We start from the raw sequence: 26,389 nt of genomic DNA, 5'->3' as shown, positions 1-26,389 counted from the left end.
CCCTGCTGCTCCTGGTTTCTCTCCATGGTACTGTATGGTGCCCCTCTGTCACAAATTCTGGGTCCATCCAGTCCTAAGAGTGCTCAACCTCTTTTTGGTCCTTCACCCTCTCTAAATTGGGTTTCAGTCATTTATGTCCCTGAGAATCTTAATCTTTCAGCCACTCAGAAACTCCATACCTTTCTGTCTTCAGGTTTTTGAGAAAACTGCTTGGCCCACCATGACGCACCTCAATCATTCTATCTCAGCTTGGTGTTCAGGACCCCACTCATTGGCTCCCCTGTCTCAGACCCATTAAGGGACCAAGATCTGCTTCACTGAGACCCATCAACACTTTGATACTTCCCATCCCTTCCGCCCTGGTACTGACGTTGTCTCTTCCTGCCCTGCTGGCCCAGGGCAGAGAGGGACACACAACAGCACATGCCCAACATTGGCAATGTGCATAAATAAGTCACACATCTGTCCTACCCCATACAGGGAGTCCTCACAGGCAGCCTCTTCTAAGAACAAGAGCACAGAAAGGAGGACTCAGGACATGAGATGACAGGGCTTAGAGAGGCAGGGATGGTCTAGCAGTACATGGTTGGCAATTCTCAGAGCAGCCAGGGGTCAGAGGAAAGTGGGGAGTCAGAGCTTGGGGTCAGGGTGCACAGTGAAGGAATCCCAGGCCAGCCCATGCACACACCAGTGGGTTTCCCACTGTGGTCTCGGGGAACCCCTCAGCTCCCTTGATCTTTCTGGGGTTTCACCCACTATGCCTGCCTTAGCGGTCAATGTGGCACTTGCCTGTCTGTGGTGAGTTTCCTTTGGGTGTAGCTCTGTGAAGAGTAGGTGACTATGGAGATCTTCAGGTTTGGGCTGGGGAGGAAGGACATGCTTGTGAGAAGCCATCGACACAGTCTCAAAGTGAAGCCAGTGACAGTCAGGGAGGGAGTGCATGACAGTTTCCTTGCCCCCACCTCAACTCTTCTCTTTTGGGGCCCACTTTCCAAATCCCACAACTTCCTGTAACTTTAGCAATGAAATTCTGAGGCCTGTGAGATGGACAGCCTTCCTGGAAGAATGTGCGAGAATAGCATCCTGATCCACCCTTACACTCTCTCCAAGACACACACACACACACACACACACACACACACACACACACACCGAGCATGTGCACAGTGCAACTCAAGGAGATAGACAACTTCACACTCCTGCATGAGGGCCTCCCAAATGGCCTCTCCTCTACTGCAATATATTTTGGATCCCCTTCCCTCTTCCTAACTCCTTCCCCACTTCCCACTCTTCTCAAAAAGTTTTTCTCCCTCTTGATGGCCATTCATATACATCCCTTCATTTCCTCCCCTTGGTCACTGTTTTCTGGTCTACTGACTCTCATTCTTCCTTAGCTAAACTGCTCTTGGTTCTTCTCCCAACTCATTTTACCACTATTATCAGACTTTTCTTCCTGGAGCACAACTTTGATATTGTCAGACCCCTAAATAAGAATCATCTGTGGCTTCCTATAGCTCACAGCAGAAATTTCAAGCCCTATGGCCTGACACTATGAGCCACTGTGTTTTGGCTCCAAGCTGACCCATCTGGCTTCATCTCTCAGCCCTCCCCTGAGTTAACCCTATTCTGCACCCAAATGGACCTCTCACTCCACAAGAAGTCTCCGTGATGGTTCCTGTTACCCTGTTTTTCCCATTCTTCAAGAAATAGATCAAATTTCACATCCCCTGGGAAGCCATCCTTGACTTTTTTCTGTGAATTCTTAACTTTTCCTTAAAGTTGCTGCAAGTCCTTTGCCTTTTCCTTTGGCCCCTGGCATCATTTAATCAAGTGTTTATTTACTACTACTGGTTTGCTTGTTTCCTAATCTGTTAGGTCCTCAAGGGCAGACTGTAGCCCCAGCAACATGGCCTGACTCTCAGGCAGGAGCCAGTCAAAGCTGACATGACCCAATAGAATGACTGCGATCTGTACTCCTTTCCTGTTTCAAGACACTGCCCTGGGCTCTATGCTCCTGACCCGAGGGATGCTCATGCCCACGGAGCTGAAGAGCTGTGTACTCTGCCTGGCTCAAGCCTACTTTGTGAACCTCTTCATCAGTTCCTCCACAAGTTTGTGAATTTCTTTCCAGGATTCTTTTGCAGTTTCTGACCTGAAAACCAAAACAACATTGATCAGAAGGATTACGTGCCTCCAACAGATAAGCAGCATTTCTGCCTCCCCACCTCTCACAGTCCCTTTAGCAAGCTTATCCCCAGCCCACATAGCTGATGTCTGCCACACACCCTCAGCAACCTTAGTGGGTCACCTTGGTGGTGACTATCATCAGTGTAAGTGATGGGAAGGATGACCACATAGACCCATGCTTGAGGATGAGGGACTTGTGGTGCAAACCCGGATGGCTGGTCATGTTAGATGGGGGTTGTTAGGCAAGGAAGGAAGGAGGATGGAAAAGTCCCCAGTGATTCTGATACATTGTTCTCTTGGCTCCCCACTTACCAACACGTCGGTAGAAGCCCTGGCCTCAGCCACAGAGGATGTGCTACTAGGACTATTTTATTTCCCTCTTTCCTATCAGCCTGCAAAGCTGAGCCGCTCTGGAAACAGGAGGACTTTTTCAGCCCCACTGCCAGGGGAGGGGCTGGAATAGGCCCAGGACAGTGCTGTCCTGGTGTCATAATGCTCCAACCAGCAGGGAAGCCACAGGTGCCTCCTGTCCCTACTTTCAGTTTCTTATTCTCTTTGATTCCATGTTAATCCCTGGATAGAGAGTAGGAGGGTACAGAAGGTTGGTGCCTCATGAAGACCCCATCGGCCTAGTTGGGAAGCACTTAACTGTGCCCTAGCTGCCCAGGGTTCAAAGTTCTTAGTAATGCCCTATCTCTGCAGGTCTGCACAATTCCAAATTGTGGAGGCTTATTGACTAAGTGTTTTTGTCGGGGTTCTGTGAATGGTTAGACTGAAACAGGCTGGTGCTGATACCTGGACTCTTTCCCTGGATCTGTGATGGTTCATGCCTTTTCCATGTCGTATGAGTCAGAGAAACCCACAAAGAGGCTCTTCCTTTTCTTCCAATGATCCCTATGTTCATTTACACCCCGAATATCATGTTCACATGTGTTTACATGTGTGTCCCACACACCCAAAAGCATCCTTCTCCACTGCACCATTCCTTCTGCCTCCTCTAAACTGCTTCTGAAACTGTCAATAGATGGTGAGGGAACTAAGGATAGATGATCCTAAGTATGTCAGGATTATCATTCATGGAGCATATATATATGAGGCACATTATATTCATGATTTCCAATTCCAGAACAGCCTTGTAATATCAAAATTATTTCCATTTTACAGTCGAGAAAACTGAGGCTCTCATAGGTCAAAGAATTTGGCACAATTTCCGTGGGTAGCTTGGATCTGAACCCAGATCTAGTTGTAAGGCCCATGCTCTCCCCATTGGACTTGGGAGACTGGGGTGACACTGATGGAGGATAGTTGGAAGAAAGGCAGGCAGGCACAAGTGTCCCCTGCCCTAAGAGGAAACCACCCTTACTAGGATTTTATACCACCCTGGAAGGATCCCTCCACCCTTTCCCATGTGATAGATGACAAAAACCTGAATGGATGACAGGTGCAGGGAGGGTTAATCAGATTAAAACAGCCCACCAACAAGCCCATAAAAACCCCCAGACTTAGAAATCCCCTCAGTGGCAACCCTCTCGGGTCCCCTCCCTCTTTGGGAGCTTTGTACTATCACTTTACTGTGGCTCAATAAACTTTGCTCTGTTTCCCACCATTCTTTGTTTGATCTACCTCTTCATTTTTCAAAGCAACGTGACCAAGAACCATGGGCAATAAAGGTGAAGGACATCCTATAACACTAGGAAAGTTTGGTGGCATTTTAAATCATGCTTCCCCCACTCTTTTTCTAGACTGGTGGCAGTTTGAGTTTTGATCGGTGGTCCAGTTCCAAGTTCTCCTTGAACCAGAGGGAGCAGTGTGGACCTTACTTATAATTATTATGTACATCTCTTCTCTAAACTTGCTGGGCTTAATCTGGGATGTTCAAAAGCAGTTGTGAACACAGATAAATTTAGAAATCTATGCATATGCCCAGCCAGAAGCATATTCTGTAAAGACCTTAAGCTTTCACCTTGGGTTGATCCCTAGGCTCAGAGCAAGCCTAGCTAAATGGTAAAGGAATGCCCACTAAATAACATCTGCAATATTGGAAGAGGTGCTCGTGTGTGTGTGTGTGTGTGTGTGTGTGTGTGTGTGTGTGTGTGTTAATATTGTGGTGTTTTTCTATTTGGTTCAGACTGCTGGCATTCAAAGGAATCTCTGTCAAAACATTAGCTGAAAATTAGCTAAAGGAACAGAAACTCCAGTGTCCCCACACATGATACATTTTTTGAAAAAGTAATTTGGAAAAATCTCAAAACAAATGAACTTCTACACATGTCTATAATAACAAACAAGAGCAAAACACCCCTGAGACCGGTGAGAAATTCATTTTTTCAAGAAAATCTTATTTTTACAGTTACTACATTATAATAATAAAAAATTACTCAGCCATCAGAAAGAACGATTACCCAACATGTGCAGCAACATGGATGGGACTGGAGGAGATTATGCTAAGTGAAATAAGTCAAGCAGAGAAAGACAATTATCATATGGTTTCACTCATTTATGGAACATAAGAAGTAGCAGGAAGATTGGTAGAAAGAATGAAGGGGGAGGGGTAAACAGAAGGTGGAATGAACCATGAGAGACTATGGACTCTGGGAAACAAACTGAGGGCTTCAGAGGGGAGGAGGGTGGGGGACTGGGATAGGCCGGTGATGGGTATTAAGGAGGGCACGTATTGCATGGTACACTGGGTGTTATATGCAAATAATGAATCATGGAACATTACATCAAAAACTAAGGATGTACTGTATGGTGACTAAGATAACATAATAAAAAATTATTATACAAAAGAACAACCGAATTTTCAACTACAGTAAAAATCACAAAATGTACAAAGAAATAGAAGAACAATGTTCACTCAAAGAACTAAATAAATTTTCCTTGAGGAAGTAAAGGCATCAGACTACGGCTGCTATAGCCACTCTGGAAAACAGCGTGGAGCTTCTCCAAGAAGTTAAAAATAGAGCTACTTTATGACCCAGCAATTGCACTACTGGGTATTTACCCCAAAGATATAGATGGAGTGAAATGAAGGGGCACCTGCACTCCAATGTTCATAGCAGCAACGTCCACAATAGCCAAATTGTGGAAAGAGCTAAGATGTCCTTCGACAGATGAATGCATAAAGAAGATGTGGTATATATACACCATGGAATATTACTCAGCCATCAGAAATGATGAATACTTACTATTTACATTGATGTACCTGGAACTGGAGGGTATTATGCTAAGTGAAATAAGTTAATCAGAGAAGGGTGATTATCATATGGTTTCACTCATATGTGGAATATAAGAAACAGTACAGAGGATCATAGGGGAAGGGAGGGAAATCTGAATGGAAGTCATCAGAGAGGGAGAAACACCATGAGAGACTCTTAACTATAGAAAACAAACTGAGGGTTGCTAATGGGGAGGTGGACGGGGGATGGGGTAACGGGGTGATGGGCATTAAGGAGGGCATGTGATGCGATGAGCGTTGGGTGTTATATGCAACTGATAAATTATTGAACACTACATCTGAAACCAATGATGTACTACTATATGTTTGCTAATTGAATTTAAATTAAAAAAGAGACTTAAAGCAACTATCCTAAGTATATACTCAAGGTAAAAATCAATTAAGCCAATGAAAAACTATATAAAGGATCTGAGGAGACATTTTTCCAAAGAAGATAGTCAAATGGCTAAGTGTTCCATGTAAAGGTGTTCAGCATCACTCATCACCAGGGAAACTTAAATCAAAACTGCAATGAGATATCGGCTCATACCTGTTAGAATGGCTATCATCAGAAAGACCAAAGATAACAAATGCAGTGAGAATGTGGAGAAAATCTTCCCCCAGGCACAAAGAAGCAAATTGAAGATAGTATAATACTTAGAAGATGGGTCAGCCCCTTGGTATCTTTCAGACTGCAATCCAGTTCTTTGAGGAATAAAAACAATGACACTCATCTTACAAACTGAGTCTTTACAAGAACGGAAAGATACTCTAGAAGTTCAAAGCCCACCTATCCTCTGCACCAGTCCCAAGGGAGTACAGTACCAAACACCAGTTACCAATCCCCAGGAGGGAACTCTTAACACTTCTGATCAGTGCATCTTGGTATTAGAGTTACCAAGGAAAACACAATAGTCAAGCACCGGATGGAACAATGCTTTACTGACATAAAGAGAGAGGACAAGATCAACTTCACTAGTGGGCACTTGTCCCCATGTCCAGTGGGTCTCTCCTGGTGGCTAAGGCATGGCGACTGGCCTAAGCACAACTCTCCTGCCGTAGTGGAAGGAATCTTGCCTCTCTCCACAGAAGATAGGTATAACAATGGATTGGCCAGGTGCCATATGATGCATATCCTTTAAGCAGAGACAAAAGAATATTTAGAAAGTTAAACAAACAACAATATATCCAGTCAAAGTGATAAGCCTGAGGGGCTGTATGGGCTTTTTATCTCTTTGTGTCAGGAAGTACTCCAGATCTAAGGTCTATTCTCATGTGGCTGAATGGGGGTTAAAAGACTGCACACATGGGGCGCCTGGGTGGCTCAGTAGTTAAGCATCTGCCTTCGGCTCAGGGCATGATCCCGGGGTCCTGGGATCGAGCCCCGCATCAGGTTTCCTGCTCTGCTGGGAGCCTGCTTCTTCCTCTCCCAGTCCCCCTGCTTGTGTTCTCTCCCTCACTGGCTATCTCTCTCTGTGTCAAATAAATAAATAAAATCTTTAAAAAAAAAAAAAGACTGCACACATACAGACTGCCTTTTCCAAATAATTTCCAAAGAAGATAAAATACTGAAACAATTTGATAACATAGGTTTATCTTCTTTTGGCTTATTAGAGAGGAACTAAAGATATTTGGGTTTGTTCATAAAGATGTGCCACACTGAAAAAATTCCTATGAGGAAGGATACACTTCCAGAAATTATGAAATGTATTCATAAATCTGCCAATCTACAGATTGCTTCTGTAACAGTCTATAAATGCTTACTTCTTGGGTTTTCACTAGAAATTAAGGTTTCTAAGGGTGAATTATTCTTTTTTTTAAGATTTTATTTATTTATTCGATAGAGATAGAGACAGACAGTGAGAGAGGGAACACAAGCAGGGGGAGTGGGAAAGGAAGCAGCAGGGGTCCAGCGGAGGAGCCTGACGTGGGGCTTGATCCCAGAACGCCGGGATCACGCCCTGAGCCGAAGGCAGACACTTAACGACTGAGCCACCCAGGCACCCCAAGGGTGAATTATTCTAATCAACATATGTAATTAGAGCCACTAGAAATAATAAAGAAAATGACTCCACACAGGAAGAATAGGATGTGTTTTTGGTAAGATAAGTTATGAGTCATGGAAAGGTACTTTTGTTAAGGGAAAAAGTAAATCGGTTTAAAGGAGAATAACTACTCATTTGGAATGAAAAAAGGAGGAATAACGGTTAAAACTAAATGGAACTAAAAAGAAGGAAGAGAGAAAAAAATCTCCTGTGGTCCAGGTGGTTAAAATTGACTAAATTTGTTATAACAACTTTAAAAATTAGCTTTGAAACCAAGAGTGTGCCCGTACAAAATTAAAACATAATTCTCTTTCATTTGTCAAAGAAAGTTTTCTTGGACTATTGGTGTACTCTTAATAAGAGATTATTAAAGATTGTTCTTTATCCTTTTTGTAATCTATCTTCAAAACAAATATTCTGTGCTTACCAAAATATTTTCCTGTGTTTCATGTTGCCATTTTCAGGCCTTTGATTACTTGGGAGAATTGAGGCTCCTCTATTGAAAGAGCTAAGGCTTTTTATAAGAGTTATGGTTTTTCACAACTAGGTAACTGTGTTTGCTTTAGAAATCTTTGTCACTTTGTTTGAATAGATAACCCAGATCATATTTAATCAAGTGTTTATGCCTTTTGGTTTTTAAAAATTATTTAAATTCAATTAGCCAACACACTGTGCATCATTAGTTTCAGATGTAGTGTTCAACGATTCATCAGTTGCATATAACACCCAGTGCTCCACATCATGTGCCCTCTTTAATGCCCATTACCCAGTTACCCCATCCTTCACCCACCTCCCCTTCAGCAACCCTCAGTTTGTTTCCCATAGTTAAGAGTCTCTCACGGTTTGTTTCCCTCTCTGATTTCCCTTGCCTTTGGAGACGTTTCTAGCAAGAAGTTGCTGTGTCTGAGGTCGAAGAGTTTGCTGCCTGTGCTCTCCTTTAGGATTTTGACGGATTCCTGTCTCCCGTCTAGGTCTTTCATCCATTTTGAGTTTATCTTTGTGTATGGTGTAGGTCCAGTTTCATTCTTCAGCATGTGACTGTCCAATTTTCCCAGCATCATTTATGTAAGAGACTGTTCTTTTTCCACTGGATATTCCTCCCTACTTTGTCAAAGATTAGTTAACTATCGAGTTGAGGGTCTATGTCTGGGTTCTCTATTCTGTTCCATTGGTCTATGTGTCTGTTTTTGTGCCAGTACCATGCTGTCTTCATGATCACAGCTTTGCAATATAGCTTGAAATCAGGCTTTGTGATGCGGCCAGCATTGGCTTTCTTTTCCAACATTTCCTTCGCTATTCAGGGCCTTTAAGATTATTTGTTCCAGGTGTGTGAAAACAGTTGACGATATTTTGATAGGGATTGCATTGAATGTGTAGATTGCTCTGGGTAGTATAAATATTTTAACAATGTTTATTCTTCCAGTTCATGAGCATGGAATGTTTTTGTGTCTGCCTCAATTTCTTTCATAAGTGTTCTGTAGTTTTTAGAGTACAGATCCTTTACCTCTTTGGTTAAGTACATTCCTAGGTATCTTATGGTCTTTGGTGCAATTGTAAATGGGATTGATTCCTTAATTTCTCTTTCTTCAGTCTCATTTTTAGTGTATAGAAATGCAACTGATTTCTGTGCATTGATTTTGTATCCTGCCACATTGTTGAATTCCTGTATGAGTCTAGCAATTTTGGGGTGGAGTCTTTTGGGTTTTCCACATAAAGTATCATGTCATCTGCAAAGACTGAGAGTTTGACTTCTTCTTTGCCAATTTGAATGCCTTTGATTTCCTTTTGCTGTCTGATTGCTGAGGCTTGGACTTCTAGTACTATGTTGAACAATAATGGTGAGAGTGGGCATCCCTGTCCTGTTCCCAACCTTAGGGTAAAACCTCTCTGTTTTTCCCCATTGAGAATGATTTTGGCTGTGGGGTTTTTGTAGATGGCTTTTATGATATTGAGGTATGTTCCCTCTACCCCTACACTGTGAAGAGTTTTAATCAAGAAAGGATGTTGTATTTCGTCAAATGCTCTTTCTGCATCAATTGAGAGAATCATATGATTCTTGTCCTTACTTTTCAATTGAGAGAATCATATGATTCTTGTCCTTACTTTTATTAATGTGATGTATCACATTGATTGATTTTTGAGTGTTGAACCACCCTTGCAGTCCAGGAATAAATCCCACTTGGTTTGGTGAATAATCCTTTTAATGTACTGTTGGATCCTTTTGGCTAGTATGGGTGAGTATTTTCACATCCATGTTCATTAGGGATATTTGTCTGTAATTCTCCTTTTTGTTGGGGTCTTTGTCTGGTTTTGGGATCAAGGTGATGCTGGCCTCATAGAAGGGGTTTGGAAATTTTCCTTCCGTTTCTATTTTTTGAAACAGCTTCAGTAGAATAGGTATTATTTCTTCTTTAAACGTTTGGAAGAATTCCCCTTGGAAGCCATCTGGCCCTGGACACTTGTTTTTTGGGAGGTTTTGATTACTGCTTCAATTTTCCTGCTGGTTATGGGTCTGTACAGATCTTCTATTTCTTCCTGTTTCAGTTTTGGTAGTTTATTAATTTCCAGGAATGCACCCATTTCTTCCAAATTGCCTAATTTGTTGGCATATAGTTGCTCATAATACATTCTTAAAATTCATTGTATTTCATTGGTGTCAGTCGTGATCTCTCCTCTTTCATTCATGACTTTATAACTTGGGTCCTTTCTCTTTTCTTTTTGATAATCTGGATAGGGTTTTACTGATCTTATTAATTCTTTCAATGAACCAGCTTCTAGTTTCACTGATCTATTCTACTGTTCTTCTGGTTTCTATTTCATTGATATCTGTTCTAATCTTATTTCTCTTCTCCTGCTTGGTTTAGGCTTTATTTGCTGTTCTTTCTCCAGCTCCTTTAGGTGTAAGGTCATTGTGTATTTGAGATTTGTGTATTTGTGTATTTGAGATTTTTCCAATTTTTTGAGAGAGGCTTGGATTGCAAGCCTTAGTACCCTTAGTACCGCCTTTCCCCTTAGTACCGCCTTTCCTGTATCCCAAAGGTTTTGAACAGTTGTGTTTTCATTTTCATTTGTTTCTATGAATTTTTAAAATTCCTCTTTAATTTCCTGGTTGACCCATTCATTCTTTTTTAAAAATTAACATATAATGTATTATTTGTTTCAGGGGTACAGGGCTGTGATTCATCAGTCTTACACAATACACAGTGCTCACCACAACAAATACCCTCTCCAATGTCCATCACCAGGCCACCCCATCACCCCATCCCCTCCCCTCCAGCAACCCTCAGTTTGTTTCCTGAGATTAAGAGTCTCTTCTGGTTTGTCTCCCTCTCTGGTTTCATCTTCTTTCATTTTTCCCTCTCTTCCCCTATGATCCTCTGCCTTCTTTATTAAATTCCACATATCAGTAAGAGCATATGATAATTGTCTTTCTCTGATTGACTTATTTTGCTTAGCATAATACCCTCTAGTTCCATCTACATTGTTGCAAATAGCAAGATTTCATTTTTTGATGGCTGCATAATATTCCATTGTGTGTATATATCACATCTTCTTTATCCATTCATCTGTTGATGGACATTTGGGCTCTTTCCATAGTTTGGCTATTGTGGACATTGCTGCTATATGTTTACATTGGGGTGCAGGTGCCCCTTCGGATCACTACATTTGTATCTTTAGGGTAAATACCCAGTAGTGCAATTGCTGGGTCATAGGGTAGCTCTACTTTCAACTTTTTGAGGAGCCTCCATACTGTTTTCCAGGGTAGCTGCACCAGCTTGCATTCCCACTGATAGTGTAGGAGGGTTCCCCTTTCTCCATTCATTCTTTAGTAGAATGCTCTTTAACCTCCAAGTGTTGGAGTTCCTTCCAAATTTCCTCTTATGACTGAGTTCAAGTTTCAAAGCACTGTGTTCTGAAAATATGCAAGGAATAATCCCAATCTTTGGGTGTCAGTTGAGACCTGATTTGTGATCCAGTATGTGATCCATTCTGGAGAAAGTTACATGTGCACTCAAGAAGAATGTGCATTCTGTTGTTTCAGGATGGAATGCTCTGTATATATCTATGAAGTCCACCTGGTCCAATGCCTCATTTAAAGCCCTTGTTTCCTTGTTTATCTTCTGGTTAGGTGATCTGTCCATTGCTGTGAGTGGGGTATAGAAGTTCCCTACCATTATTATATTATTATCTATGTGTTTCTTTGATTTGGTTATTAATTGGTTGATATAATTGGCTGCTCCCAAATTAGGAGCATAAATATTTAGAATTGTTAGATCTTTTTGTTGGGTAGATCCTTTAAGTATGATATAGTGTCCCTCTTCTTCTCTTACTACAGTCTTTGGTTTAATATCTAATTTGTTTGATATGAAGATTGCTATCCCAGCTTTCTTTCGAGGTACATTAGCACGATAAATGATTCTCCACCCCCTCATTTTCAGTCTGGAGGTGACTTTAGGTCTAAAGTGAGTCTCTTGTACACAGCCTATGGATGGGTCTTACTTTTTTATCCAATCTGATACTCTGTGTCCTTTGATTGGGGCATTTAGCCCATTTACATTCAAAGTAACTATTGAAAGATATGAATTTAGTGCCATGTATTACCTGTAAAGTCCCTGTTTCTGTAGATTGTCTGTTTCTTTCTGGTTTATGTTACTCTTAGGCTCTGTCCTCACTTACAGGATTCCCCCCCTCCCTTAGTATTTCTTGCAGGGCTGGCTTGGTGGTCACATATTCTTTCAGTTTCTGTTTATCCTGGAAGCTCTTTATCTCTCCTTCCATTCTGAATGACATCCTTGCTGGATAAAATATTCTTGGCTGCATGTTTTTCTTTTTTAGTACCCTGAATATATCATGACAGCCCCTTCTGGCCTGCCATGTCTCTGTAGATAGGTCTGATGCAAGTCTAATGATGTTCCTACCTCTGTAGGTTATGAACCTCTTTTTCTCGAGCTTCTTTCAGGATTTTCTCTTTATCTCTGAAATCTGCAAGCTTTACTATTATATGTCGGGGTGTTGATCTATTTTTATTGATTTGGGGAGGGGTCCTCTCTACCTCTTGGATAGGAATGCTAGTTTCCTTCCCCAGATTAGGGAAGTTTTCAGCTATGATTTGCTCAAATACATCTTCTGGCCCTCTCTTTCTGTCTTCACCCTCAAGCACCCCAATAATTCTGATGTCGGTAGGTTTTGTAGCATCACTGATTTCTTAAAGCCTCTCTTCATGCCTTTTAGTTGTTTTTCTCTCTTTACCTCAGCTTCCTTTCTTTCCATCAATTTGTCTTCTATGTCACTGACTCTCTCTTCTGCCTCATTTACCCTAGCTGCTAGAGCATCCAATTTAGACTGCATCTCAGTTAGAGAATTTTTAATTTTGGCTTAATTAAATCTCCTTTCTGCACTAAGAGATCCTTGAGTGTCTTTTATGTTTTTTTCCAGTCCTACTAGTAACTTTATAATTGTTATCTTGAGTTCCAGGTCTGACATCCAGAGAGTATAACCTCTTTCTTTTGTTGTGAATTCCTCCTCCTAGTCATTTTTCCCAGAGAAGAATGGATGAACGAGTGAACAGAATCAAAAATACCAACCATGACTCAAGAAAATACACACTAGACAAATCCAAAGAGGTCAGAAACCAAAACAGAAAAGCAAAAGAATAAGCAAAAGAAAAATGAAAAACAGGGAGTGAGGGGGGCTGGGGGAGGGGAAGAGAGAATATAATCTCATGGGGTGGACAAAACAGGGTGATCCACTTGTTCCTGAATGTATTTTGGTCTATGTGTTAGAAGAAACTAAATCCCAAAATTGTAAAGAAAGCAAAACTTATATATATACAAAAATAAAATTAAATAGAGTGAAAGGAAGCCAAAAATGATGATGCATCTATAAAATGTAAATGTAAAAAATGAAAGTTAAAAAAAGACTTAAAAACAAAGTGTTGGTAAAATAAGAAAGTAGTTGAAAAGGGAAAAAAGAGAAAAAAGAAATGGAGAATTTTAAACTGAAAGATAAACGAATCATGAGGAAAAAAACCTCAAAGTCTGTATACTATTTTCCCCTAGCACTGGAGTTTTACATTCTTGTGGGGTTTATAAACTTGCTGTGCACCTCTTCTTCCAGTTGGTCTTCTGAGGGAGGGTACTGCTGTGCTGCTTCTTAGATGTCTTTGCCTGGGTGGAGTTGCCCCGCCCCTTGCCAGGGGGCTGGGCTCAGTGTAAGCTGGTCCTCTGAGTGGCGTTTGTTCCCTGAAGGCTTTCCGTGCCTCTTCAGAGGATCAAAATGAAACTGGCTGCACCTGATTTCCAACCCCAGGGGTGAAAGACATGGTCCCCTATCTTTAGTATACCCTCTGGGATAAATGGTCTTCACTTTTGTGTGTGCTGAACTCTGCAGACTCCGTGGTGCATGCCCACAGCGATCCTCCAGGGGGAAGTCGTAGGGTCCAGCATTATTGCTCTTGTACAGCCCTGGTGCTGAAAGCAGTTACCAGATCGTGTGCGCACCCATTCCACCCCTCCCAGGGGATGGTGGAGGGTCTCTGTTTTCCAGTCCTCTGCAGGGTCCACAGGCAGACCAGTCACCTGACTGGCCCAGCTTGCAGTTTATGGCAAATTGAACTGAGAGCCCCCTCCTGGGCTCACTGACCATGACCAGTTTCCCTGCTCCACTGCTTGGGAACTCGACCTGCTCAGGCACCCTTGTTAATTCTGTGACTCCGGGGATCCTGAGACCACACTGTCCCACCTAGAAATCTTCCCATTTCATCCCCTGAGCACCTTTCAGGCAGGGATGTCTCTCACTGGAGCAGATTTCTAAGGGTTCTGATTTTATCCTCTGGGGCTATATCACTTTCTGGTAGCCAGCTTACAGAGGCTCCCTCCCCCCTCCATTTATCTTCTGATATCTCCCCTCAGATTCATTTCTCTGCGCCTCCTACCTTGCAAAAAGTGGTCGCTTTTCTACTTGCAGAGTTCCAGATATCCTTTTCCTACATCTCAGGTTGAATTCATGGGTGTTCAGAATGATTTGATAGTTATCTAGCTAAATTCAAGGGACCAGATGAAACGAGGTCCCCTACTCTTCCACCGTCTTTCCTCCACCATTGCGATATCCGATTTTTTAAATAAACTTCTCTTAATCAATTTCAAAATAAGTCTTTTTGACCTCAAAATAACTTTGGGATATTTAAGAGGGTCCCTGGAACATCTCAAAATATTTTTTCTCTCTCCTTATAAGTGAGACATGTTAAACTAATTATGCTAGTTTGACATGTTGAATTACAAGGGAAGCCTTGTCAAAGAAGAAGATATGTTAAACCCTTTTTAGATTGTATTTGTATGGAACTATGTTATTAAGGTAAGCGTTCCAGAAATTGTATGGAATTCCTTGAAATCAATGTCTTGGTATTATGTTATCAGTCATAATTCTAATTATGATCTTAAAATGTATGTCACAGAAAAATGAAATTTCCTTGTCAATTGCATTGTAATGAACCCTCATTAGAGCTTTAATATTGGCTGCTTTTAAGCTTTGAAGTCTTTTGACATTTATAGACAGTTATTGCTTTACACTTGTGCTTTTGCAGAAGTAGTTTCTCTTCAAAGAGATTTATGGAAAGGACCCTTTCTGATAACTTTCCAGGGTCAAGTTTCAGATAACTTTAAGATGAGATCACTGAACTGCGGAAGAATTTTCTGAATGCTAATGGAGAAACTGATGGAATCATAAAATTTCTAACTCAAGAAACATTAATCAAGAATTAATTACATAGGACTAGAAGAACTCATGGGGATTATTATCAATGTATGACCTTTTTTTTCAAGCATTGTTGGTTTTTCTGTTTCCCCCCAGATTTAAGGAGTCCTTTTTACTTTCTTTTAATCTACCTATAATTTATAGAAATTCAGTAAACAAACTCTTGACTGAAAATAAAATATCTTTTTCTCTCTAGCTGATCCCTCTATTCTTCAGAAATTCTTATTGAGTATTCTTTTTTAAAAAGATTATTTATTTATTTATTTATTTATTTATTTATTTATTTATTTATTATTCTGAGAGAGTGAAGGGAGGGGTAGAGGTGGAGAGGGAGAGAATCCCAAGCAGACTGTGCAGAGCCAGATGCGGGGCTTGATCTCAGGACTCTGAGATCATGACCTGAGCCAAAACCAAGAGTTGGATGCTCAACTGACTGAGCCACCCAGGCGCCCCTTGAGTAGTCTTACTTTACATGATGATATAGGTATTTGTGTAAGCTACATAAGAATCTGATTTCCTTCTGACAGGATGAAATCAGGGAAGTGATTGGTTTGGCTTCTTAGCTTTAAAAAATCTAATCACAAAACCACAAAAAACAACAATGACAAAATCTAATCAAAGATTCCTTATTACCAGATTTAAAAACCAGGTGGACCTTAATGGAAACAATAAGTCCTCTTAGATATCATCAAAGCTTTAACTGGTATATCATATCTGAGATTATGCATAAAATCATTATTCTTCCTGCACTTATGGAAATAGTTAAGCCCAGTTTAATGAGACTAGAGTGATTTTGCAAACAAATTAGTCTTACTGAGATTATTTTCGCTAGAAATTTGGATAGAGGTAGAGAGGAAGATTATGTTTCAGTAAAAACTATAACACACCCTCATGGATATCAGATTCTAGCTAGACCTGTTCATTGTCTTTGAGGTGTTGCCATCTACCTGTAAAATGTAATGGATCCTAAATTCTTCTGCTTTCCTCCAATATCCATCTACAGTTCTCTAATCTAATGCTTCCAATTTTCTCCCATCCTTCTGGTTTAGAATCACTAAGATCAAACCTGCTCTTTTCCCAAAGCCCTGCAAACTGAGCTGGATAACTTGATATAAACATCACAGAAATCAACACAATGGCTCATGCACAGAAAACGTGTGTGTGTTGCTGGGTAGGCCACTCAGAACAATCATTTGAACACTCATTGACATCACGAGGAACATTCAAACTACACAAGATGCTTTGAGCTCACATTTAGGAGCCCTATATCTGCACACCTTCTCAATTTAAAGCTTTCTGGACTCAGAACCTGATTTGTAGTCTGCTCTAACCATTAACTTTTCTTTTGTTTTCATTAAAATGCATCTTACTAAATACCTGATTGCTCACATGGTCTAGGTCTAACTTTGGGAGCCCATGTGTAGCACCACCTCCTTAAATGAGATACCCATGTTTAACTGAACTGACCTATTCTCAAGAGGAAGGGACAACCTCAGTGAGATGGAACAAACCATCAACTGAACTTCTAGACTGTGAAACTTCTGGGGAATTTTCAAAAAAAAGGTTAATGAATGACAGGTAGCAAAATATGCCACTCCAAAGTATCTATGGAAAAAGGTCATTAGACTAACGTGGTCCTAATGCTTTGGTAGCCTATATGAGAAAACCAGTAAAAAACAGCAAAGTAGGCTTTTCCCAAATAAGGTAACTACTTAAACTATAATATTCAAATAATTTCTTTGCTTTTCTTTTACATCTTCTCTATATAAATCTCGGCACTGGATCCTGCCAATGCAGTGTTCCTAAAAACTTAAGTTCGGTGTGATTTGATGTAAATCCGTGTATACTTTAATTCTTAAAAATTACAAAGTGTCTCAGTTTATCTTTTAACATCAGGAAAGAACAGCAGCTGTGAGACCTGTCAACCGCAATGCACTCACAGTGACATGCCCATGTTGCTGGCATGATGGATCCAAAGCTCTGCCTCTCTTGTCTATGCCAGCCCGTTCTATTCCAACTGTGCCACATATGTAGGAGCTTTGATGGGGTCTGTCTCCCTCTTCTCTCATTGGGCATACCTGATCTGGTTTCCCACTTGTTTTTTCCCAGCCTCTCAGGCTTCCGGGGAACTCTTACGGTTTCCCCCTTTAATTCCACTCATGATGCCATCCTTCCCCCTTTCCTATCTACTCCCCAAGGAATATAAGGGGTTCTTTTAAGAACACAGATCTGATCCATCTCTCCTCTGATAAAAGTATTTCTTTCAGTGAATCCCCCAGATGCCCTTGAGGTATAACACACACCGCTCAGATAGGTCCAAGGGCCCACCATTGGCCTGCCCCTTCCTTCTTCCTCCTTCTCAACGCTCCTCCCTCCTCACACTCTAGGATCACCTGAGGTCTCACACTCAGGCCTTTACACAGGCCATTTCCTTAGCCTGGAGTTCCCTGGCCCTCAAAGGGAGTCAATCCTGTGGCAATGGCGGGGCTCACTAATTTTCATCCAATTCAACCTAATGAATCTAATGAATAAGGTGGAAGTGAACCACTCAAGACCTTCCTGCAGGTGACAGGCTGTGTTTGCCTCCAAGACCACCACAGGGATTCTCAGGGACCCACCCAGCCTCGGAGACTTTGGAATCAGCTTTGAAGGAAGACATTCCAGGGTTTCAATTCCTGCTCCATGTCTTCCCATCTGAGGGCTTTAGGGGAGTCATTCCTGTCCTGGCCCTGAGTGACCTTTTTTCCTCATCAGTGAAATAGGTAACATTTATCCACAGTGGAGAGGAAGACTCAGTGATGAAGCTGCTTTTCTCCCTTCCCCTTTTCCCTGTCTAAGGCCACACCTGGGCTCCCCATCCAATCTGTCTGGATCCCTCAAGATAGATCCAGAGTCTGGCCACTCAGCACCTCCACCCCTACCCCACTGGTCCACACCACCATCATCTCCCTGGATCCCTGTACCAGCCTCTGCACTGGTCTCCTGCAGGTTCTGTCCTTCAGCCCCCTCAATTGTGATCCTTTCAGACCAAGATCTAGTTGCATGCCCCCTATGCTCAAACACACCCTCATCCCCCTCACCTTTTGGTCTGTCAGCCCTGCCTTCCCTGACCACCTCATCAGAAAGGCCCCTCCCTCAGCACTTCCCATCCTCCTGCCCTGATTTTTCCCTGCTGCTTCTCCCATCTAACACACTACTTCCTCTCCTATTTATTCCCTCTCTTGTCATGGAAACTCCAGAACAGGGACTTTGTCCAGTTTTGTTGCTGCCTTACCTCCACACCCAAATAGTGACTGATGCATATCAGTTGCTTAGACATTATTTGTGAGTGGATGAATTGTTAAGGGAATGAATGAATGAACAGGGCTGCTCATCACATGGATGAAAGGCCCCAGAGAACCTTGGGAGTGTCACCAGCAGAGGCATTTGACCTATATCCTGCCACCCCAAAGGGCACATCGGAAGAGAGCTGAACCAGGGAGTCAGGGCTGTGTCAGGCGCCCCTGCAGTGCCAGGGAGTCCCCAGCGCCAGCATGCCTGACTCTGCCTTCCCTGGCAGCATTTTATACTCATCTTCCACGATTCCACCTGATGCCATGCTGGACAAACTGCTTTACAAACTCCCCTTCATCCTTGTCACAACCTGGCAAGTTGGGTATGAAGATCCCCATCATACAGAGGGGGACATTGAGGCACAGAGAGGTGAAGCAAGTTGTTCAGGGGGTGACTGGTGAGTGCAGTCTGCCTGACTGCAAAACTGGGGCTGCCCCCTGAGTGGTCATTACTCCCCTTCCCCTGAGAGCAGCAGGAAGAAATGCTGGAGGGAATATGTCCTCACCTTCCAGGAATTTCTCATCAAGCTGGCCCTCAAAGGCAGTAAGAAAGGCCTTCTTCAACCAGACTAGTTATGTACAGGTCCCAGGGAGATGGTGTTATTTCTCTGGGGCTGAGGAGTTTGCTGTGGTTTCAGACAAGCCTTGCCAGGCTAACCAGAGGCAGGCTCTAGCCAGACTCCTTACTGATGGCCCAGGGCTAGGAAAGGGGTGTGTAAGGGCTCTTTCATGGACACCCTCAGCTCCTCCTCTCATCTGTGCATCCAGCAGGATTCAGTTCTGCCTAGCTGGAATAGCATGTCAGAACTGACAATAAGGGTTGGGGGCCTGTAGAGTAGCCTTAATCCTGGAGCGTGAGTGAGGGTACAGGGGATTTGATTGCTCCCCTTCCTTCCTTGTCCTCCCAGCCTTCAGAGTGAGGTCTATACCCTTCACATCAACATATAGCTGCGGCCAGCTGCGATCAGAGAGAACAGTACCATCTCCCAGCATTTAAAAGCTAAAGGAGGAAAGAGCAGGGCTATGAAAGGGACAAGAAGTGGGAACATCTTTGTTCAGGAAGCCATTTCTCTGGCACCTTTCTTGTGCCCCCACTGCACACCCTCCTCAGAAGAGAGGAAAGGGAGCATTCTCTCACTGTCTAATCTTTTGCAGCAAACTGACTCAATGGACATTGCACAAATCACTGATCCCTCCCAGAGTCAGTTTCATCATCCTATCATACAGAAATAAAATAAAATAAAATAAAATGAAAAAAAAATACAGAAATAGAATCCACATCTCTAAGATTTGGGAGGCTTAGTTCAGCACATCACAGGCATGTAGAAATTGCTTAATTAATATTATTTCACAGGTCCCACCTATACCCGAATACTTCCCAATGCATCCCATGGCTGGTTGTGCCCACACTGAGCTTAAAAGCAGAGACTAAGGGCATGATTAAGGGCACTGTAACAGGATGGTGGAGGAGGGGGCCTTTGGACTCACCCACCAGCCTTGGGGTTACTTTATCCAACCTCTAAATCCTGTCCCCTTTCCAGGAGATTGAAAATGCAAAATGCCTTTCCTACTCTACATCCCAGGATGGTTTTGAGGATGATAGAAGTACAGTGGAAGGGCTTTAGAAACCAAAATGGCTTCAACAATGACATTATTGACAGTCATACTATTATTATTGAATGGGTCAATCCAACAGACAAGTTGGAAATGGAAACAAGGCAACGTCTCCAATCTCTCCAAGTGTGAAAATCCACCCCCTTTCCTTCTTTGAGGGCCACAGGGTGCCTAATGCACAGCCCAGCTTCTCAGGACAACACCTGGTCAGACCTAGCTGTTCTGGAAGTGCACACAAACCAGAATGTGGCCTCCAAGTGGTTGAAGAAAGAAGCAAAAACTCTGGCAGGAAAACAAAGGACTTTCTAAGCAGTGACACTCTGAGAATGCCTGACAGAAGCAACAGGGCAATCTCTCTGGCACCCAGTAAAAACAGAATCCACATGGGCGAAAAAGCAACACAAGCAAAAAACCACACAGATATTGAAACCCAGAGAACTTCTAGTAACTGCTGAGAAGGAGCTTCTAGCAATCACCTGGCCCTCCAGGTGTTTAAGGAACATGCAGGTCACAGATCCTGGCCATGTCAGAGGAGGGACTGAGAGCCACCCAGAAACCCTATAGTGGTCTTTTTTCCTTTCCAAAAGGAAAAGTCCCAGGGAACAAATTCTTGGGGCATTCCTTCTGCCTCAGGAAAAGGGAATTTTATTGGGTGTGGTTAAGACTGTCTCTACCTCTCCTTTCCCCTTGTGCCACTTCATGCCCTGAGGTCAGAGGTGCCCCGAGGGACACCCAGGGCCAGGATGGGAGAGCTGCTCACGTGTCCATGAGGAAGAAAAGGTTAAAGGCACCCTCGCAGGTGCCCAGCTTCTGTTCTTTGCTCCTGTAGTGACTGGTGCCCTGGTGGAAGTTTCCCCAGTCTGGGAGGTGGTACAGGAAACTCCCTGTGCTCAGCAGTGGAGGTGGCAGCAACAGGAGCAGGAGTAGAGAGAGTGCAGGGCCTGGGACCCAGACGCTGCTGCTCCCTATTTTCTTAGCCGCCCCTGAGGCCCCACTCTCTCCTGGGGCAGGGGTGGGATTAGTGCTGGCCATGCCCAGCCACCACAGGCCTCTGCCTCATCCACTCTCTCCCCCTAATCCCCGTGCCCTGGGGCTTTGCTCCCTCCAGCTCTTTCCCTAAGGTGCTCTGAGAGCCTCCACCTGGTACCTGCCCTTGGGCAGAAGAGGCAAGTGCCTGGCTCTGGGGCGATGACCCCACTACCTGAGTGGCCCTTCCCCTGACCCACAGAGGCAGAAATCCCTGTGATGTCCCTTATGAGGGACAGGAGGGTTGGCATGGTGACTTTGTGACCTGCAGCTCTGCTCACTGTTCTGCCTGTTGACAACCCCAGGTGGGAGTCATGGGATCTTTGTATGAGGGGTAAGATGAGGCCACCATTTGTCCCTTATCCCAAACCCTCCAGGTGGCTATTAAAATCGTCAAGACCCTGCCTTTTTATAACTCAAAGCAGGAAGCTGAGGTGGCTTAGATGAGGACATCCCAGGGGGTGAGGAGGTCCAGGAACTATGAAACTAGAGTATAGTAATGATCACTGGTATGAACACTGAAGTCACCCATGGACATGGAAGGATCTAGAAGGTCTAGAAGGTTTGTGCAAGCATTCCAAAGTCCTTTGTGAATGAGGGACATTCCGGTTAGGTACTGCTGTGTAACAAACCACCCAAGTGTAGAGACATACAAGAGAACCATTTCCTATGTGCACAGGTTCTGTGGATCAGAAATGCAGAGAGGGCTGAGTGGGGATGGCTTGCCTGTGCTTCATGGAAAAACACAGGCGTGGACAACTCTGGGTCAAAAGTGATTGCAAAAAGTCAGTATGCAATGTAAAAAGCATTTAGAAATTCGCTGATTTTATTCTCTTCATTTTTTATGCCCAAAACAAGAGTGATATATACTAATAATCCTTCTAAGTTTAAAATAGATCTTTCAATGCTTATTACATAAAAATTACAAGTGATAAAAATTACAAGTGATAAAAAGGCGGTTTTTGTTTTCCTTTTTGGCATGGTATTTAAAACCATGGAATATCTTAAATGATATTTTGGAATTGATAAGATTGGTATGCATCTGTCATTAGCATAGTAGCTTTGTTTCACATCCTTCATGGCACTTGGTATTGTCACACTTTTGCATACTTCTCTATTGATTAGACAGCTCATCATGGTCTGAATTTGCATTTCCATAATTTCTGATGGAATTGATTTTCTGTTCAAGAGATTTTGGGGCATTCATTTTTCTTTCTTTGTGAAGTGCTTGTTCTTACCTGTATCCATTCTCCGATTCAGGTGTTCATGCTTTTCATATTGATTCCTTAGCATTCCTTATACATTTTGGATACTAATCCTTTATCGATTGTTGCAAGTATTTTCTTTTGGCCTCTGGCTTGTTTTTCACTTTTAAGATTTGCAGGATTTTGTATTTTCATTAAGTAATTTTCTTCCGTTAAGGTGAGACACACTTTATCTTAAAAGTTTTAAAGCTTTTATTTCACATTGAAGTTTTTGATCCAACTGTAATTAATTAGTAAGTATGATTTGTGCCAGGGATCTAGCTTCATGTTTTCCCATACATATGTCTCAGTATCATCCTTTTCCATTTGTTGACTATTCCATCTTCTGAATGATTTGCGTGTCGCCTCTGATGTACTGCAAGTCCCATGTAGGTGTGGATGTGGTTTTGTGCTCTCTTACCCATTCCATTTACCCATCTGTTGGTTTATACTGATAGTGTCAATACCACACTGTCTTAATTATTATAGTGTGGACCACTGTATTACTTTTCCTTGCTGTGCTTTCCTCTTGTAGGGTAGGATTGTGCTTCCTTACTGCGGTCATGGCAGGCTTGGACTTGATTCCACTGGTGAAATGTTAACAGAAGTACACGTGCCACTTCTGGACAGAAACATTAAGAATGTAGGTATGATTCAGGTGGACCCAACAGCCTGGTCCCTGAGCAACTGTGTTGTACGGTGCCCTCCTGGGAACCTGAGGTGGATACGTGTATGTGGGAGAGTGAGAAATATGGGTGGAAAATAAAGTTTGTGCTTTTAAGCTGATCAGATTGGGGGGAAGGGTGTTATCAGAAGACAGGCCAGCCAAATCTGATACACACAGGGCATCCGTTACTAATTTAAAATACAGAGTTCTACATCAAGCCCTAGCAGGGGCAGGATAAATCATCCACCTTATTTTTCTTATAGCCACTTGTTCTTTCATGTAAATTTTAGAATCAGCTCATCGATTCTGCACTCCCCCAAACCCTCTTAATATTTAATTACAATAACATTAAATATATAGATACATTTGAAAGGATTTGAAATTGCCATCCAGCCTCACCTATGGCAATGTCTCTATTTGTTTGGTCTTTTTTAATGCCTTTCATATAAAGTTCCCTACGAAGATCTTAAACTGTTTTGTCACATGCCTTTCCTATACTGTATATATACATATACATGTGTGCTTACATACATGCATGCATATATACACATATATTTACATACATATATATAGCTGCTATTATAAATGGCATTTTAAAAAATAAAGTTTTTAAACTGTTAATTGGTGTTGTGGACACATTTATTAATTTATTGATTGTTCACCTAAATTGCTAAACCCTTTATTCTCACATATATCTGTAGAGCATATTGCATGGAGCCCTGGGTGTTATACACAAACAACGAATCATGGAACACTACATCAAAAACTAATGATGCACTGTATGGTGACTAACATAATGTAATAAAAAAATTTAAAAAAATAAAATATATCTGCAGAGCCATTTGGGTTTCTATAAAAAACAAAACCCAAAAAACACTGTGCTGACTAGTTCTCCAATGACATGTTGACTGGAAGCTGTGATAGAGGCATTCTTGATTTTAGAAGGAATACTTCTTTTGCTGGACATCTTCTAACAAATTAGCCAGTTTCACTACTCTTCTTAGTTTGCCAGAAATCCTGAATGAGTGCTGAATTTTATCTAAATTCTTTTTCTTTATATTTTGTGATGAATTTAATTTTTCTCCAGTAATTTATTAATATGATTAATTACATTAATGTATGTAACACCAATTTTAATATTTTATAAATAAACCCAACTTGGCCATGATAATTTTTGTAAACACTGCTGGATTGAGTTTACTATTCGTTTAGAATTTTTTTTTTCATCTATGAACATGAGTGAGGCTGATCTGTAATTTCTTATCCTTGTGCTGTCCGTAACTGGTTTATTAAGTAATAATAGCCTCAGAAAATGTGCTTAGCATGTTTTTACTTTCCTTCCAAGATCTTGGAAATACTTTCAATGTGATCCCAACAATCTGCTCTGTGTATATGTGCTATAATATCATCTGTGCCTGGTGTTTCCTTTGTGAGAATTTTTTAAACTACTGATATCATTTATTTAATGTTTCCGGAACATTATGGACAGAATTGTGCCCCCCAACCTCAATTCATATTATGAAGCTCTAACATTTAATGTGACTGTCTTTGGTTATACTCTATACCACAAGGAGGTGAGTCAGGTTAAAGGAGGTCATAAGAATGTGGCTCTCATCTTATAGGTCTGGTGTCATAAGGGGAGGAACTTTTTTGTGGTGCTTTGTTATGGCAGTCTGAGCAGGCGAACACACTGGATTATTTTGTGCTTGTATTTCTTTTATCAGTCATTTAGGTACCCTTTTTTCTAGGAATTTGGACATTTGTTTCCATATATTGGTATAAAGTTGTTCAGAATATGTTTGAGTTTTATATTTCTGCTCTATCTGTAGTTGTGTCTTTTGACTTCCTAATATTACTTGGGTCTTTCCTTATTTATTGCATTCACAACAGGGAGCATATTGCCCCAAGGGGGTGAAAATTAGTCTTTTGACTTTTAATTATAAAGCACAGTACATAAAGAAATATACAGTAAATTCTTGGTATTAAAATTTCATGGGGGTCTGTGAAGGAAAAAACTTTAAAAAGCTTCTGGGGGAGGTAATAATAATAATAATAAACATTGGGAAGCACTGTCTTGTTTTATAATCAATTTCATTAGCATATTATCTATATTAATAATCTTTTCAAATAACTTTTGGCTTTGTTTTATTGTTTTAGTGTTTTTTGTTGTATTTATTTTTTCTCTAAAATATTCTCCCTTTCATTTTCTTTGGGTTTCATTTTAGTATTCCTTTTCAAATATTTTAGGTTAATTATTAACTCATTTATTTTCACCATTTTCCCCCCAACATAACCATTTTTGGCTACAAATTTTCCTCCAAGCTTCTCTTTCACTACAGCTATATAAATGCTCACGTTAGGAATTTGATGTCTCGTTTCCATATTCCCCAAAAGAAAAGTTTTGCTTTGCGGATCTTCTAATGTATGTTCTGACCCAGCTTTTCCCCCCTCAGATTTACCATAATTTTTTTTCTTTACAACCTTATTTGTGTAATAGCTGCTCCAAAACCTGAGGAAAAGCACAGAGCCTGTCACCTTCTGTCCCTGCATCCCCTGCCCCCCAAGGGCATCCAGACCTTGACTGAGTGACTGGAGGCAGGAAGGAGCAGGGACTAGGGGCTGGTTTCCCTTTAGGTCCCTCAAGGACCTCCCTTCCTCAGTCTAATCTGCTCTGCACTCCCTCTGTGCTCCAGCAATGGGGCCCTCACATCTGGCTGCCATCGCACCAATTCTGGTGACCTGAGACCCTCTGCCATCTCTTCTCACCTGTCACAAGGAGCTCATCCGAGCCCTGTCATGAATGCCTCCCGCTCAGAAGCCATTCCCTCCCGCCGCCCGGCGCGTCTTCGGACCCTCGTCCGTGCCACCCTCCGTGGGGCCTTAGGTTCCCTGACACCTTTGCTTTCTGCGAGGTCACGGAACTCACCGTGGTCTGGCGCAGTGCTGCCATCTCCCCGCTGAGGAGGCAGCGAGGCAGACGGACAGTTCCACGGAAGTTTGGGAGGTTCTCGCGGCGCCACAAAGGTGCAGTGTCCGTGGCGGCTCAGCCGGCAGGGGGAAGACCTGCCCGGACGCGGGGACGATCCCCGCGGGCCCCAGGAGAAGCCGTGGCGTCGAGGGCGGGCGAGCAGCGGCCGGGGCGGCTCCGCGTGGCCCAGGCGCCACCTCCCAAGGCGCGGGAGCTTTTCGCTCGGTGTGGCGCCAGCGCCGGGACGCTCCCCCTCAGCCCCGCCGCGGCCTGGCGCCGAGCAAAGGCCGCGTCAGCTGGCGGCGGGCCGGCGTTTGCGGAGCCCGGCGCGCGTGGC

The 26,389-nt window shown here is 42.5% G+C and overlaps 1 long non-coding RNA gene across 1 annotated transcript; it reads right to left on the bottom strand.

The window, feature by feature from the left end:
- Positions 1-794: 794 nt before the first annotated feature.
- Positions 795-26,389, bottom strand: LOC148109797 (uncharacterized). The gene is made up of 3 exons (XR_015724667.1): positions 26,011-26,389; positions 2,081-2,152; positions 795-861 (listed from the first exon to the last, which is right to left on the bottom strand). It is a non-coding gene; the product is annotated as an uncharacterized LOC148109797 (long non-coding RNA).

Source organism: Ursus americanus, chromosome 6 (genome assembly GCF_024610735.1).
Source record: "Ursus americanus isolate L20-20 chromosome 6, mUrsAme1.1.p, whole genome shotgun sequence".
Classification (NCBI taxonomy): domain Eukaryota; kingdom Metazoa; phylum Chordata; class Mammalia; order Carnivora; family Ursidae; genus Ursus; species Ursus americanus.
Note: the sequence above shows the minus strand (reverse complement) of the source record. Positions and strands in the feature narration are given on the sequence as shown.